Source organism: Triturus cristatus, chromosome 2_1 (genome assembly GCF_964204655.1).
Source record: "Triturus cristatus chromosome 2_1, aTriCri1.1, whole genome shotgun sequence".
Taxonomy (NCBI): Eukaryota; Metazoa; Chordata; class Amphibia; order Caudata; family Salamandridae; genus Triturus; species Triturus cristatus.
In genome coordinates, this window is record NC_140581.1 from 386,984,752 (window position 1) to 387,000,304 (window position 15,553).

Here is a 15,553-nt window from a genome sequence, read left to right on the forward strand (position 1 = left end):
CACAAGTGCTGTCCCCAAGATCCTGGAGCCTTAGCTTGTGTCAAAGTGTACTCTTCCTGCAGTTTCCTGATCCTAGGACTTGGAAACATTTTGCCAACTTGTTGCTTTGCAAACAGATAGGGGATGGGGATCGACTTGACAAGTCGATCCACGTAAGGTGCACCAACGCTGTGCCAAAAATTCAGGTTGCTACTTCTACGTTCTACACAGCAGACAATTCAGTCCAGTGGGACCTCGTGCAGAAGGTGTCTGGCGTCTTGGATCCCTCTTCAGTTACAGCCTGCAGCCTTGCACTGGTGGAAGAAACCAAGTTCCAAAAAAGTGACTAAGTCCAAATGTAGAAATTTTCACTAGGCTAAGATGCAAAATGTATCTGGCTGACAAGGGGCCTTCTCTGGGCGCAACATTGAAATCTCTCTTTCTATGAGATTTCCCGCCAAAAGTCAATGGAAGCCTTATCCAGCGGCGTTTGACTAAATAGAACCTTTTCAGCCACAGTCTGCTGCCTTACCCCACAGAGGGTTTTTGTCTTCCATTCCGGAGACTAAGCTGAGGTAAAACTTTTCACCAGGGTGTGTTTGGTCCCTGAGTCCAACCCGTGTACTCCATTGCGGTCGACAGGTAACTTTTCACTGTGTCCTCGTCAAGTGCAACCAAATGACTGATGCTGAGGCTCAATGGGCTTAATGCTTTTTGGCACTATTATTTTAACCTTAAACTTTAAAAATTCACAACTCTGGTTCTACTGATTGGATTTTTGTTGTTTTGGTGTCATTTTATTTATTAAAATTCTCACGATTTGTAATGCAGGGACCACTATTTTGGTTCAGTAACTTTATATGCTAAAACTCCATCTGCTAGGACCCTGCACCGATGACTGTAAATCCATGCCTGTATAAATCTGCTTCAGGTCTCTGCATGTGCAGAGGCACCGAAGGACTGAGACAATCAGAATGTCATGCTTCGAACTCGGCGCAGTATGCAGCAACATAATAAATTCATAAGAGACTTCGTTCCCTAGCAAAACTGCATGAACGTGGGTAAGCGCCAAACTTCCACTTAGTTTTGGAATTAATGTGACATCGGTTTAGTTTGGTTACAGTGGCGGCTATTCCGCTAAGGCGGAGAGGCGTCGCCCCACTGCCAGGAAGCAGCAAAAAAAAAAAGGAAAAAATAAAATGATAATAACGTAATGTTATAATTTAATTTTGTCCTCCTGCTGCGGCATATTGCGTGAGGTGGCGGGGCAGGGATCCAGAGCAGGGGAGGAGTGGTAGAACACTACGGTGCGCAATGACTGTTTGGTCGGCCCTCTCGGGCTGCCCAAAACAGTCATGCGCACGTCCCTGTTATCCATGCAGGCTGCATTACAGCCTACATGGAAAACATGTCCACCCCTCCAGCCCCTGGCTGAGTGCAGTTACGGCGGGGAGCGTGGGAGCCCTGGCGTTTCCTGCTTCTTCACAAGAAGCCAGGAAGAGGACAGGACACAGGAGAGGCAGCGTCCGCCGGTCAGCCGGACGGCTTGGAGGTAAGTGACTTTTTTAAACCTGATTTCCACCCCTTCGCCCCCACCCGCCCCACTGCTGCTTCTAGGCAGCAACTGCAACTGTTTGGTTATTAAAGAATTAGTGCATCTGTGTCAATCAGTTATCATCAAAAGGTAGGAACATCAGACAGGCGATGGTTCTAATTCAAACTGCAAAGTTAAAACCAGAACAGCCGGTAACCGGCCTTGATGCAGAAACAAACGCTCCTGGTAACCAGAACAGGAAGCACTTCTATTAAGCGTTTTATGGAATGAGCCTGGGGGCTGACTACTGATCTATTACAATGGATACCTTCAAGAAATATATTGAGCAAATGCGCCAGACAGGGCCGCCCTCGCCACCGCTGTCCTTCACTCGAGCTCTGGACATCGGTCAGGTCGAACAACAACATGAAAGGGACTGGGGCAGGGTTTTGAAAATTCAAATTACCAATGTGCCCAGATGGTACGCCCTTGATCTTAACTGAAGCAATAAATTATCTTCTTTATTAACCTGATTTCTATTCATGCACCTTTTCTTCTAAAAGAAAAGCCTGCTTCGCCACATTTGAAGATAATAAATTATCGGTTTTTCTTTCGGGCCGCTCAGATTGATGGCTGCATTCCATATTACCACAGGTATTTTAATTAGACTTGTTTTTACTGTAGCAATATTTTTTCATGACAGTGTTTAGCTGATCTGTATTGTTACTCACACTACATGCATTGAAATACAAAGGCCTTTTCCGGTTTCTCTTGGTCGGTAAACGTAATCTTTTTAAAGGTCTGATTCTCTGCATTTCCGGTGTCATGGTCTTTACACAAGAGTATGCAAAGCCTTCTTTGGAAAAAATTAATAACAACAACACTGGGACCTCCAAAGTGACAAAATGCCTAACAATGCAAGTTTAATACTTCCAGCGAAGGGTTAAACTCGATAAATAGCAGAATGAGCATCAGGTTAAATGGTGCACCCCCCTACCCACACTCTCCAAATAATTAAATGCACATGTTTTATCGCAATGTACTCTGCTCAGGCAGCATCAGCATTGCAAGCACACCGGCAACTAGTACAACCTAGGGAGCAGCAGTACAAGCCTGGGCAGCAACAATGCATGCACATGCCACAAACAGTGGCGTGAGACAGGCCCCCACAGCCCCTGCCATGTTGGGGGGTGGGCAAGCTTCAGGGGGTCCCCTCAGCACAGTAATCTGGCCATAAAGCAGATGATTGAGCCCAGAGGGGGGCCCTCCACGTGCTTTAAGGGGGGCCCCTCAAGTTCCATCACACCAGTGGCTACAAACCCAGCAAGAATACCATGAGCAGAGAAGCACACATGGCAGGTAGGTACCTACGGTGGATGCCTTCTGCCCCCAACAGTGGATGCAAGCAGAGGAGATGCAGGGGTCTGCTCATGGATATTTATGGTCCTGGTAGTTTATGCTGGAGAGAGGGTGGAAGCACGGAACATCTGTCCTTTATGAAAAGAGTTTGTCAGGTGCCTGCTAGGAGCTTTGAGGCTTGTGTCTTTCATGGTGCAGAACTCTTCTGTCATTCATCAGATATTCATATTATTCATCGGGGCGTGAATGCCCGAGGGTGCCTTGGCTCTAGCATATACAAGCAGGGGCGGCTCCTCCATTTGAGCAGAGGAGCGTCAGCCCACAAGCCCCAGAGCTGTAAAATAAAATGGTAATAAAGTTTATTTATTACCATTTTATTTTTCAACAACCCATCCTGAACTAAGTGTCAGGACGGGGCAAGGCCAGCGCTACCGAGTGGCAGCAGCAGGGAGCTGCTTGCTTTAAAATGTGCATGTCTCCTTGGCTGGCCATCTTGGGTCAGTCAGCCAGACATGTGCATTTGAAAGTTCTCTATTCTAGCGGTCTCAGACAGCTGGGTCAGAGAAAGCGCAGGTCTCCAGTGCTCTTAGGAGTGCTGGTAGAGCATGCTCCATCCATTCCTGGCACTACTTTCATGCTGTGAGAGCACCACTAGGTTTGGGTAGTGCAGTTTCCTGTGTCGAGAGCTTCCAGGAAGACATCCAAGGGACAAGGGCCTTGTGCTGCGAAGGTAAGTGCCTCCACCCCCCCCCCCCCACCACCCTTGGTAAAAGGCAGTCGCAACTGTAGGCAAGGTTAGTGACAAAAGAAAACAGACAAAGGGAACATAAAAACCAGACATTTCCTAAAACTACTATGCTAGTGCAAGAAGCCAGGACTTCAGTTACTTCCTATGACAAGTCAGATTGGACTTCAACTGGTTAGTCAGTTTATTCTAGAGTTGGCACGTTCAGAAAACAAAACTTCTGCCACCCCCATCCCCTGGGAATGTTCGTCACATTTGGGGATAGTCACAGTTTTGGATGCAGCAGATCGAAGAGCTCTCCTAGGCGTGTACCATGAGAACTTTTTCCCCAGGTACTCTGGGCCTGTATTGTGCAAAGATTTGTGGGCCATACGGAGTGGTTTAAAAGCACCCTGCTTTCTGATCAGAAGCCAGTGGAGCTCCATAACTATTTAAATGTGTGTATCCTCTTAAGTAGACGAGCAGCTGCATCCTGTAATATTTTAAGTTTGTTCATGAAGTGTTGCTAAATGCCCAAACAGAGGGCATTGCAAAAATCCAACCTGGAAAGTACCAGCACTGTGATCACTGTTTTCTGAAGGTCAAAAGAGATAAAAGGGAGAACATTTCCCAACATTCTTAAGAGCCAAGAGGATGAGAGCATGATCTGATCAGAAAATATGAGATTTGCGTCACAAAAATAACTCTCAAGATCCTTATTTTTGGACGGGAGGAGAAAGGGGGCCCAGATTGCCATCACCATGAAGGGTCCCAAAAAGAAACATGCTTTCCGAAAAGGAGGACCTTGATTCTATCCAAATTTAACTTGAGGTAGTTATTTCTCATCCTCCAGACAACTTGACTGATGCAGCTGTTGAAGCCTTGCAAAACATCCTCAACATGATGAGAAATCAACTCCAAAGTGCGGGTGGCATTGGCTTAAGAAATAGTCGAAAACCAAAAGAACTGATCAATCTAGCTAAGGAGACTCCATACACATTGAAGAGCGTGGGGCTCAATGATGACTGCTGAGGGACCCAATAGGCCAGTGAAAATGGTTTGCATGTGAATTCTCCCAGGGAGTCAGACTGCTCTCTGTCAGTAAGAAAAGAGCGAAACAGATCTAACGCCGTTCCGCTGATCCCTATCTCATCTAAGCAATCTACGAGGCCGGAGTGCCTCGCCGTATCGAAGGCTGCAGATAGGCCCATATTGGGAACCATCTAGGAATTCATTTTTATATAAGTAGTCAGAGAGTACAGCATTGAGATGCTTTTCAAGAATGTTCGCCAGCATTGGCAAGCACGACATTATTTTCATCATTAGGATTAAGATTGACTTTTTTTAACAGAGGGAGTATGGAAGGCTTTTTCCGATTAGATGGAAATTGCCTGGACAAGATAATATTATTCAGAAGGATGTAAGAGGGCCTGCCACCGTCCCTGCTATTACATGGAGGAGTTTAGGAGACAAAGGTCAGAAGGAGCCGCTTAAGTATATGTTTGATCGCTCCTTCTGTAAGCAGATGACATTTCTGAAAGTTAGTATTCCCTGTGTCTGAAATTTTAGTACCAGAGCCAGAGGGAATAATACTGTGACAGGAGTCAAACTCACTAAAGACTGCCTCTACTCTCTTGTCCACGACATTTTTGTTCCAGGGCCCTGAGTTTAGGGGTAAGACATGTTGCTGTGGGCTTGTTTCTGTGATTTTTGGCAAATTTAAAAGGACCCAGTTTGGTACCTGCTTAGTTAATCCAATCGGAAGAGTTGACTGTAGCTGCTTTGGGATCACTCTGAAAAAGGGACAACGTAGCAGATAAAATATCTGTAGGTCCAGTTTTATTGATCTTGTTCGAGGCCCGGCATTTTATGGCCTGCACAGTTTTATCACCTAAAATTGATGGCCTTGTGGTCTGAGCAAATGAATGGCTGCACTGCTTCTAACTGCAAATGTGGACTACTCGTAAAAATACCATCTAAAGTATGCCCTGCCATGTGTGTGGCGGTATTTACAAATCTGTTAAGATTAAAACAGCTCAGACTATCAATGAGTTGGTCAGTTTAGTTGTTAGTGGAGTCCTCTAAATGATATCTGAGGCAGTCACCAGGTCATCCACCCCTTAGACGTCTTCTGCTAGCCCTTGAGACTCCCAAGCATGCTCCCATTTACTGCTGGTAAAGAGTTAAGAGAACCCTCAGCCTGCCATCACAGGCTTACTTTATAGCTCTCAAGGTGTCTCAGTCGGCAGCTCATTCTGTAAACTCAAAGGCTCATAAAGTCCATCTGTCACCCTTTCAAATCCCTCAACAAACTTTAAGATGCATGAAAAGAGGTCTGAGTTAACTGGAAATCAGTTTCGAATCACAGTCAGTGACAATCCAGCAGTCCTGAGACACCATGAGCTACCCCTCACTAAGTTCTCAGGGACCACCGACTGACAATACAAAGCACTCACACCTGATCAGTACTTAGACTCTGCCAAATCCCCCCAGCGTGGTCTACTCCAATCCCCAGAGATGCTCAGCCTGTATGGCACATTGTGGATCTTGGACCTAGTGTGCCCTGTGCCCTTGCTGTATTCAGGCCAGAGCTGCATGCTCCTTGACCATAGCTTCCCACGCCTTCTGACATGCGATTTAGCTATGCATGTCTTCTTGGTACAGGAATTGGATCAATGTTCTGTCGTGTCATTCGGTGACCTCATATGGGTAACTTGCATAAGACAGCTGGCAAGAGATTTATTTTTGTGTGTGTTTAAATAGATGTTACATGTTTATTTTGTAAAGCTATATGGCGTGGATGTGTTGGCATCATTTTCGTAATTGCATCTGTTCTTTTATTTGCAGAACACGTCATTTATTGTTGACTAGATCTTTGTAATAGTTTAGTTCCTAGTGGATATGACCATGCGTATTATGCATCAATGCCCGTAATATGGTAGGATGCATGGGGACATTGAGATAAGTACGTATTTATGTATTCTGGTGATATCTTTATGTTTGCATTTTTCTGATGTTTTTTCTTAACTTTTGTGATCTTCAATTATAATTCTCTTGTCCTTCTGTTTCTTAGCTCTTTTCTCTACTCTGTTCCCTCTTTGAAGACGTTTATGTTTTTTCGTTTGCGTATACTCTCAGACACTGTAGCACATCTGTGCTTGGCTGGACCTCTGGTGTCCCTGAAGCTTTATCAGCTTCAGCTGTCACAACTGTGGACTTCTATGACCATTTTCGATTCTAAAATTTGTAATTTAAAAAAGTAATACACATTTCACAAACATGTGAGTAGATTGTTTATGAATTATCCAAATACATTTATCCTTAAGAATACAGACTCTAATCTTCGCCTGCATCATGAATGAGCTTGCATTATATGCCTCTAGCAACCACATCAAAATGAGACAGAAAGAAATAGTTAAGAACAAGAATAATGGTCCACACAAACAGCAACCATGTCTGAATCCCAACCTGTGTTACAGCTGCAATGAACAGCAAAAGAAACAACATAAAGCCCTAGAAGTAAAAGAAGCAGTACCTGTTTGCAGCAGACTAGAATCACCATGGCCTAATATTCCGCAGAAGCGGGCTCTACTGGCCGTTAAGGGCCCCTTCGAATGATAATGGCTTGAGCTGAAGGCGTTATAACCCAGTGCTGCAGTCTATAAAGCTATTAGAATATTCCGCTCTATGAGTGTAGAAGATCCTAATTAAAAAACAGCCTCTAATGGACACGTAGGGTTTAAACCCATCTTCTGCGCTGAACCTTCTTCATTCACAGCCTTTGCAGTACATACTAAATAGTTGCTGCTGCATGCACAGACATAGCAGTAACTACCACACATGGACAGAAGGACTTGTGAAAGAAGGCAGAAGTCAGTTCACAATTTTCCCTCATCTCTGCCAAAATATTGTTCTCAGGCAGGGTCTGTTGAGAATTCCCCCTCGCTTCATTGACTCCAGTGACACTGTGAACCATGATAAAAGGGAAAGGGAAATGCTTGCTGCTTTCCCTTACCCGCTGCCTCTGCCTCCCTCATTCCACTGCATAATCCACATATCCTGAGGATAAACAGGAGTGTGGAAGAATCAGAGGCTGTAGATTAGGATAGTGTAATGTTGATAACAGTGTTCCTAAACCATTCATAGCCTACTGCCTCTGCGTTGTCTTCAATGGAGCTACCAGTGTTCCAATGTTCTAACAATAATTAGAACATTGGAATGTCGGAAGACTTTGAAAACAATGGAGTAGCTCCGGACTTATAATGGCTGGTATACGCCCGGAGCTCCAACATTCCAATGATTGTCTTTGTTCACCGCTGTGGCTGTGTACAAAGGCTTCACGGAGCCTGAGGAGATTTCAATCCCCTCTGGCTCACTGAAGCCTTTGTTTTATTTTTTAGAACATTCTGCCCTCTAGTGGCAGAATGTTCTAATAGCCTTATAGCCCTTTGTAGCTGGGCTATACCGGCTAATAAAGTCCTGCTCCCTTGTTAAAGGCCTTCGCCTTGGCTCAAGACTTTAACGCTGGAGCGGGCCTTTAATAGCTGGTATAGCCCACTACGGTGGGCTATAAGGCCATATTAGAACATTGGAATGTTGAGCGCTGCATTGAAAACAATTGAGTGCACTGGCTTCTAATGGCCGGTAGAAGCCCGGAGGATCAACATTCCAATGTTTGTTCGCAGCCACAGCTGTGAACAAAGGCCTCACGGAGCTAGAGGTGATTTCAACTCCCTCGGGTTCAATGAGGCCTATGAATTAGAACATTCTGCCCTTAGAGGCCAAATAGCCCTAGGACCTCCATAGCAGCTCTACTGGCCATTAAAGGCCCACTCCCTTGTTAAACGCTGGAGTGAGCATTTAATGGCCAGTAGAGCCCGTTACGGCGGGCTCTAAGGCAATAGTCAACATCACAAAGAGCAATCAGCTCCTTAAAGGGGCTATTTGGTGAATAAGGCTACAACATGTCAAAAAACCAAAGCAGGCCTCATCAAACTAAGGTACTCACTGGAATGCCTATGTAGGATTTATTAAGAGATCTGTATTTTATTCTCTACACTGGCTGCTCCCCTGCCCCCTTAACAGAGTTACTCAGTGAATGATGGCATAATATGTCTAAAATTCTAGTCTGACACCATTAAATGGTGATTGTTAGAAAACACTGACTAGAGAAATATATTTTTTCTTTAAACAGAATGACCTTGTTAAGGCAACCTACAACAGCCCTAAAATTACCTACCCCTGCAGTACTTCATATGGAATGGAATCATGGGAACAGACATTTGATTCCATATATTCAGTAAACCATTTCGGAAAGTGATCTACAAGAATTGACTATGATAGGGTTATGAAAATCACAAACTGTCTAAAAAGGTAAATAACAGGAAAGTGCCAGCAACGTACAGGATACAGCACATCATTTTTTTAAAGAAAGGAATGTTTGTGATATTGGTGGAAAAGAACCATATGTGCATTCTAACACAATCACAGGGCTAAATGACTTCAAGATTGTATAAACATGACCTTAGACAATCAAAAAGGAATACAAGTGATAGGTGGAATGTTTGGATTAATCAGTCACTGGTAAATACTTGGTGCTGCATTCCACTCCATTGTTTCCTTTTTTTGCACCATGTACCACTCATGCAGAGACCAGCAATCTGCAAAATCAGTCTCAGTACTGAACCAATATGACCAGTCACACTCAAGCTGCCAAACCAGGAAACCTCTAGACATTGCATCTTGACCATAATGGCAAACGGTCTGGGAATGTCTTTTGCAATTAGAGTATCTTGCCTAAAAACATGCATGTGTCCAATGCTTGAATTAATCCCACATACAGACATGTAAACATGCACTCTAACACATATAATCATAATCAACAGGAGCAAATAGAACTCAGTTGCCAACCTGACACTCTCAGAAAAGCTTCACAGGATAGCCTTACTAAAGAAGCTGAAAGACGGCCATGCTCAGATGGGCAAGCTCCGATCCAAATTGGAAACCTCAGCTAGAATAACAGTAGCAAAAGATTGAACCCAGAAGGATCCTAATTCCCAGCAGATCACTGATCTCAGCAATGTTCTCACAGCTCCGTAGAGGTAAAAATCACGACTTCAACCTTACACCCACTGAAAAATCGTAGAGCTCCTATGATCCCACCATTCCATTTCCTTTACAAACGTCGAACTAACATTTGTACGGGAACTAAGCGAGTTGATTCACATTTGCTCACACAGTTACTCCCAAAGCATAGTTTCTGCTATTGCCACCCAAACTAAGCAAAAAACTAACCGCCCCAATACTCAATATCTCAGTTAGAAGCTGGTCTCTGGCCATCAAGAAAGCAACACAAATCCAACTATCCCTACATATTGTGTGACCAATGTCTAACTACATTAACGGCATGGAGGACCCATCCTGATGGAGAGGGCAGAACCCAGCTACTATGAGATTTATAAATGTTAAGTAACATTGAGTCACTTTCCCTATAGAAGCCTACTCTGAAATCCTACTACTACGTGTAGTTATCATAAAAGGTCTTACCTGTATTAGGATGTTTTGCTTCACTTTAGTTTTCTGTTTAGATGGAAGTGGTAAATGGTGCAGTTATCCTATGCTTTCAGACAGCAGCTTTAGAGGGAGTCACTCTACCTACGCTGTTAAAAAAAAAAGTAATGTTCACTCTTCTGTAATATAGCACACACCTGTTCAGATAGACACCATTATAAAACAGTTTGATAGTTGAGTTAGCTTTATTCATAGTTGCTGTTAATAGGAAGTCTGTAAGAGTGAAGTTGCACAGTGCCATACAATATTCTTTTTTCTTTGTGTTTTTGCGACATTTGCTTTTTGCAATTTTTCAGTCTTTATCAAGAATATATTCTAATAAATATATAATAAGCAGCTCCTATGAAATCCAAGTGAATAATCCGCACAAAGTAATTTACTAGAGAGCATTTTTGTAAAACTTTGGGTTAGTAGTTGAAAGAGGTGGAAACCCCACTCAAATAATAAACACAATCCTTGCCTGGGTGGACCACCAACATTACTAAATAAACCGGTGCTTAACCCTCTAGCAGCTTGGCACAAAATCAGTCAGAATTAAATTAGACATAATGTGTGAAGTATGTATGCACTACTCAAACAGTAATAAAGGGAAAACACGAAACAACAAAATTCCCAAACCACTTTAGAAAAATAAAGATAATTAAAAAAAAACAAAAGGACACCAAAACAGCAAAAGTAAAATCAGAAGAACTGGAGTTATGAATTTGTAATGTTTTAGGTGAAAATAGTGGCAGAAAGCACAAATTGCTACTCGTGGGTATGCAGTCACACTGGACCGGGTCAGAGTCACAAGTTCATGCCAACTGTGAAGGAGCACTGGTAGGATGTAGGGATCAGGTTTGCCCAACTGAAGAGTTTACCTTCACAAGTCCAAGTCTACGCTAGGAGTTGCTTGTGAAGTTTCCTGTTGACGAGGACCACGCAGTTGATCCTTGCCAATGTGAAAAGTGAAACGTTGCAGACGCAAGCAGCATGTTTGATATCGTGGAAGGTTGCTGTTGTGGCGAGCAGAGCTGGACGTCAGTGAGATCCGTGTTGGTGGTTGACACGAACTGTCTTTGCTGACACAGACTGTCGCAGGAGATTTGCATCGGAGGGCTTCGGAATGGTCGTTGTTAGCCATGAGGTTTCTGTTCGCTTCTGGATTTTGACCTGGAGTTCAGGAGACGTACACTCTGATGCCAGCCAAGGGTCCAGAATAGAGGTGGGCTTAACTGGAGTAGTTCTCACTAGCGTAATTACTCATATTTACTGCAAAATTATGCGACATTGTGTTTGAAGCATAATTCAGAATTTATCGCTATTTTCTTAGTGCAAAATGCACACTCGTGTCCAAAATGAGCCGGAGGATGCATTGTGTGCTAGGAAAATTACACTAAATGCTACAGTACATAAACAGCAGTAGCCAGCAGCCGCTTGCTCTTTCTTAGTTCATTGTTCCTGTGCTCCTGCGGAAGGGGTTTTCTTTTGACCCAAATTATTCCTAATTAATTAAACTGGAGTAATTGCATAATTGCATAAATTTACATCACAAGCGTACGAGCACTGTAAAAGTGTGCTTGAAAGAGTTAGAAAAGTAGTAAATCCATCGCTAAATAGTTATAATGCTTAATACATTTTCATAACAAGATTACTCGTTAAATGATGTTTTACTATTCACATACTGATGAAATCAAATGATGAGGCCTAACAGTTCGATTGCCTTTAATTGCAAATGCATTATAAATAGATTGTGGTGCAATTATGTCATAAAACTAGTTAGAAAATTGAAACTTACAGATGTGATAGTATAGACCCTGATGATTATAAAAATTAGGAAACATTGTGAGCAAAATCTTTTATAAGAATAATTTACATGTATGGACATGAAAATTCTGGCAGTAGGCTATAGCTAACGTTAATCAATTTCACATAATAATGCATTGGTCTTATTATGAAATGATGATATGATGCATTATATTTGCTTCCAATTAAGTTTAATTCATTTAAAGCTGATGTATGCATTTTTAGCTTTAAATGTGTTTTTTCTTGAGCAGTACATTTCTCTTAGCAAGCATAATAATTCATTGGCATTTCTGCAAATGTTACGTTACTTGTTCTGTGCATGTTTCATCTTACATACAAAAGACATTCTTTCGAAGTCACTGTGAAGTAACTCCGTGAGAAAGTCAACTCTAACCTGATGCCATAGTCTGTTACATTGTATATTTCTTACTATTGACAAACCTGTGAGGCCCGGACAAAGTCGATCATATGAAGTGCTTGGCAAAGAATACGGGTGTAACAAAATAATTTGGTGACTGCATTCATAAACAAATCATACGATGGACTGACTAGTGGAGTGGTGCTACATCATAAGGTGTCATTAAAAAACAGAAGAAACCCCGAAGGAGGGGCAACTCGATACCATTATTTTTCTTTCTATGGGACACACATCCACTCAATGCAATACCTTTTTCCTTTCGATGCATTACCTCGCTTTTTCTTTTGTTATGGGAGAGAATGGAACTCTTTTCCTATTTTTTTATAATCATACTTTAAATTTCCATCTTGGATTGCCTTTTTGCTGATGCTGCTTCCCTCATGCAGTTGACCTGGAATCCTTCTTTGCGGAACTAACTGATTTTGCTTTATTTCCCCTTTTTACCCATGCTCACGGACTCGCCCTTAGAGAACTTTAAATTGACCATTTTTACCCCTTTCCTTTAAGTCTTCAATGCTGTTAAAGATGAACTATCCTTCTCCCTTTAATGGTAGTTTGAATTTGTAACGTGTGAATGATGTCTATTTTGTAAACCATCTTCTTTGTTATTGAACCCTGCCTAAAGGAGTAGTCTTGTACTACATGCTTTAATATTCCCGATTGAGATGTTTAAGAAATTGCTTATGTGTATAGATTTTGGAATATTAATACAATCTAAATGTGCCTAAGTCTATTATTGTGCTCTCTTTTTGATCTAAATGCGTTGTAGGGAAAGTCAGCTAATCTTTTCAGAATATCAAGTCCAGCTTCTTTTATATTGTGTTGCAATAGCAGAGCTTTTAGTGTGTATCATTCTAGTAAGAATTAACTTCTTTAGTAGATTGGGTCTCCCCATTCCAATACTTTATTTTTACAGCATCGTTATGAGAGTATTGTATTTGAACCTTATTTCAAACTTTTGAGTTAGTCACCAACTAATGTTTCTCATAAGGTGGCTAACGTGTTTTGGACATTCTAATTCCCACCTCTAGCTGTAGGGGCCCAGTAGAGTTAGAGGGACAAAGGAATAAGTAGTGAATTGAAAGTTAAACCTAATAATATTTATACCACTTTTGAAAGAAGGCCTCTGGAAGCTTCTTTGATCCCTGTAGCTCACACAGGAGGTCACCTGACCCTTGGAGTCATTTCTAGGGAGCCGGGGTTCAGGGCCAGCAGACCCAGTCTTCTTTCTTCAGACAGCAGGGCAGGGCTTCTTCTGAATCTTCCCAGGTGCAGGAGTGTTCTGATGAAAGGATGTCAAGGCGCTATTATTATACCCAGTGGCAGCATGTGAAATGGGGATGCCACTTTTTTTGGCTTTAGCTCCAAACTGTCTAGGGTATCAATGGACTGGCAGGTCTAGGTGTGAGCTGTGTTTGCCAGTGGCAGGACAGGCAGCCCTTAGAAGTCAGGAAGCGGGTGGGCATAACATTCAGGCTACCTTTAGAAGCTCAGGAAGGGTAAGTACAACCCACAGGATATCTTGTTCAGGAGAGGAACACCTTGCCTCATACGCAAGGACCTTTTATCCCCGTGTCTGTAAGAAATACACAACACACCACGGAAGAGCTATTGACTGTGATATGACCTTGGGCACTGGCAGAAAGTGTCATAGAGTAACCCAGTATTGATCTAAGGAAGAGAGATTCTACCAGCAGTGAAAAACGACTTTGGGAGTGTCAAGACTTGTAAAACCCAAATACACATGTACTGCTTTTTAAATACCATACAACCTACCTTTCTGAGTGGCTACAGTCTATCTTAGGGGTCACTTGTAGGTATTGAAAAGAAAGGTTTAGGCCTGACAAAAGGTTTATTTTGTCAGTTCGAAATCGCCATTGAAAGCTGCACTACAGGCTGCAGTGGCAGGCCTGAGACATGTTTTACAGGGCTACTTCAAAGGGCGTCATAATACATGTTGCAGCCAAATAGTAGTATTTAATTTATAAGCCTTGGGTGATTGTAGTACCATATACTAGGGACTTCTATGTAAATTAAAGGCACCAATTAGGTGGCTACCAATTTTACCATGTTTACGGGGGAATATACACAGAGCCCTTAAGCCAATAAAAACAAATTCTGCCCAAATGGGGGGACAATAAGTCTGGGATGCCAGGTATAACATCTGTGCATCATGCAATCCCTTCTCTTTCTATCTGCTTTATCATTCTACCAGGAATTTGAGAAAACTTTATGGGCAACAGTTTTTATCCACTAATCTACCAACTGGAATCTATAATACAGTGACTACTCCCTTATGTTCTCTGTGGCACAATGCTAATCTTCAGAATAGTCCGTTAGACATTTTTCTGCTTTGACCCAAATGCATGAAGTTGAACATGTGCATTTGTGTGTGTGTTAATTTGTGTATTCTGCTTATCGTCCACTTGTTTTCTGCTTTTCTCATGTAAACCCATCAATGATTCAACAACTATTAGTATTGGTGGATTTCCAAAACTACAAGACTATATAAAAACAGGGAGTCAAATAAAGGAGGATGAGGTGTTATTATTATCAAGACTTACACTAGTATGCCTTTTAAGTACCTAGCGGTACAAAAGGGGGTGGTGATGGACGGAGCATCAGAACCAATCAAACACTCACACCCAGTCAACAGATCTGGGTTTGATCCATCACCGTTCTTTAGCCCACTCTGCCACCCCAGTTCAGTCATGGCCATATGCAAATCAGTCTGACCCTGTGCCTCATGGGAACAGTCCAGCCCGAACTGCCAAGCCATGCCTTCCCTGGACCGGAAACAAGCTTCCTAGGACCGGTTTCTGGCATTTCAGCCGTCTTCAGCCAGTCTTGCTTGAATCCAGTGTCAAAGTGAGCAAGGGACTCACGTCTGAGCATACCCTGCCAATTTACGGCGAACAAAGCGGTACAAAAGGGGGTGGTGATGGACGGAGCATCAGAACCAATCAAACACTCACACCCAGTCAACAGATCTGGGTTTGATCCATCACCGTTCTTTAGCCCACTCTGCCACCCCAGTTCAGACATGGCCATATGCAAATCAGTCTGACCCTGTGCCTCATGGGAACAGTCCAGCCCGAACTGCCAAGCCATGCCTTCCCTGGACCGGAAACAAGCTTCCTAGGACCGGTTTCTGGCATTTCAGCCGTCTTCAGCCAGTCTTGCT

General features: G+C 42.8%; 1 long non-coding RNA gene across 1 annotated transcript in view; it reads right to left on the minus strand.

The window, feature by feature from the left end:
• The window catches only part of LOC146865351 (uncharacterized), a 1,546,523-nt gene that overhangs the window by 1,134,725 nt on the left and 396,245 nt on the right, over nt 1–15,553 (minus strand). The window contains exon 2 of the long non-coding RNA XR_014970088.1: nt 10,143–10,255. This is a non-coding gene — a long non-coding RNA (uncharacterized LOC146865351). The remainder of the gene's footprint in view (nt 1–10,142; nt 10,256–15,553) is intronic.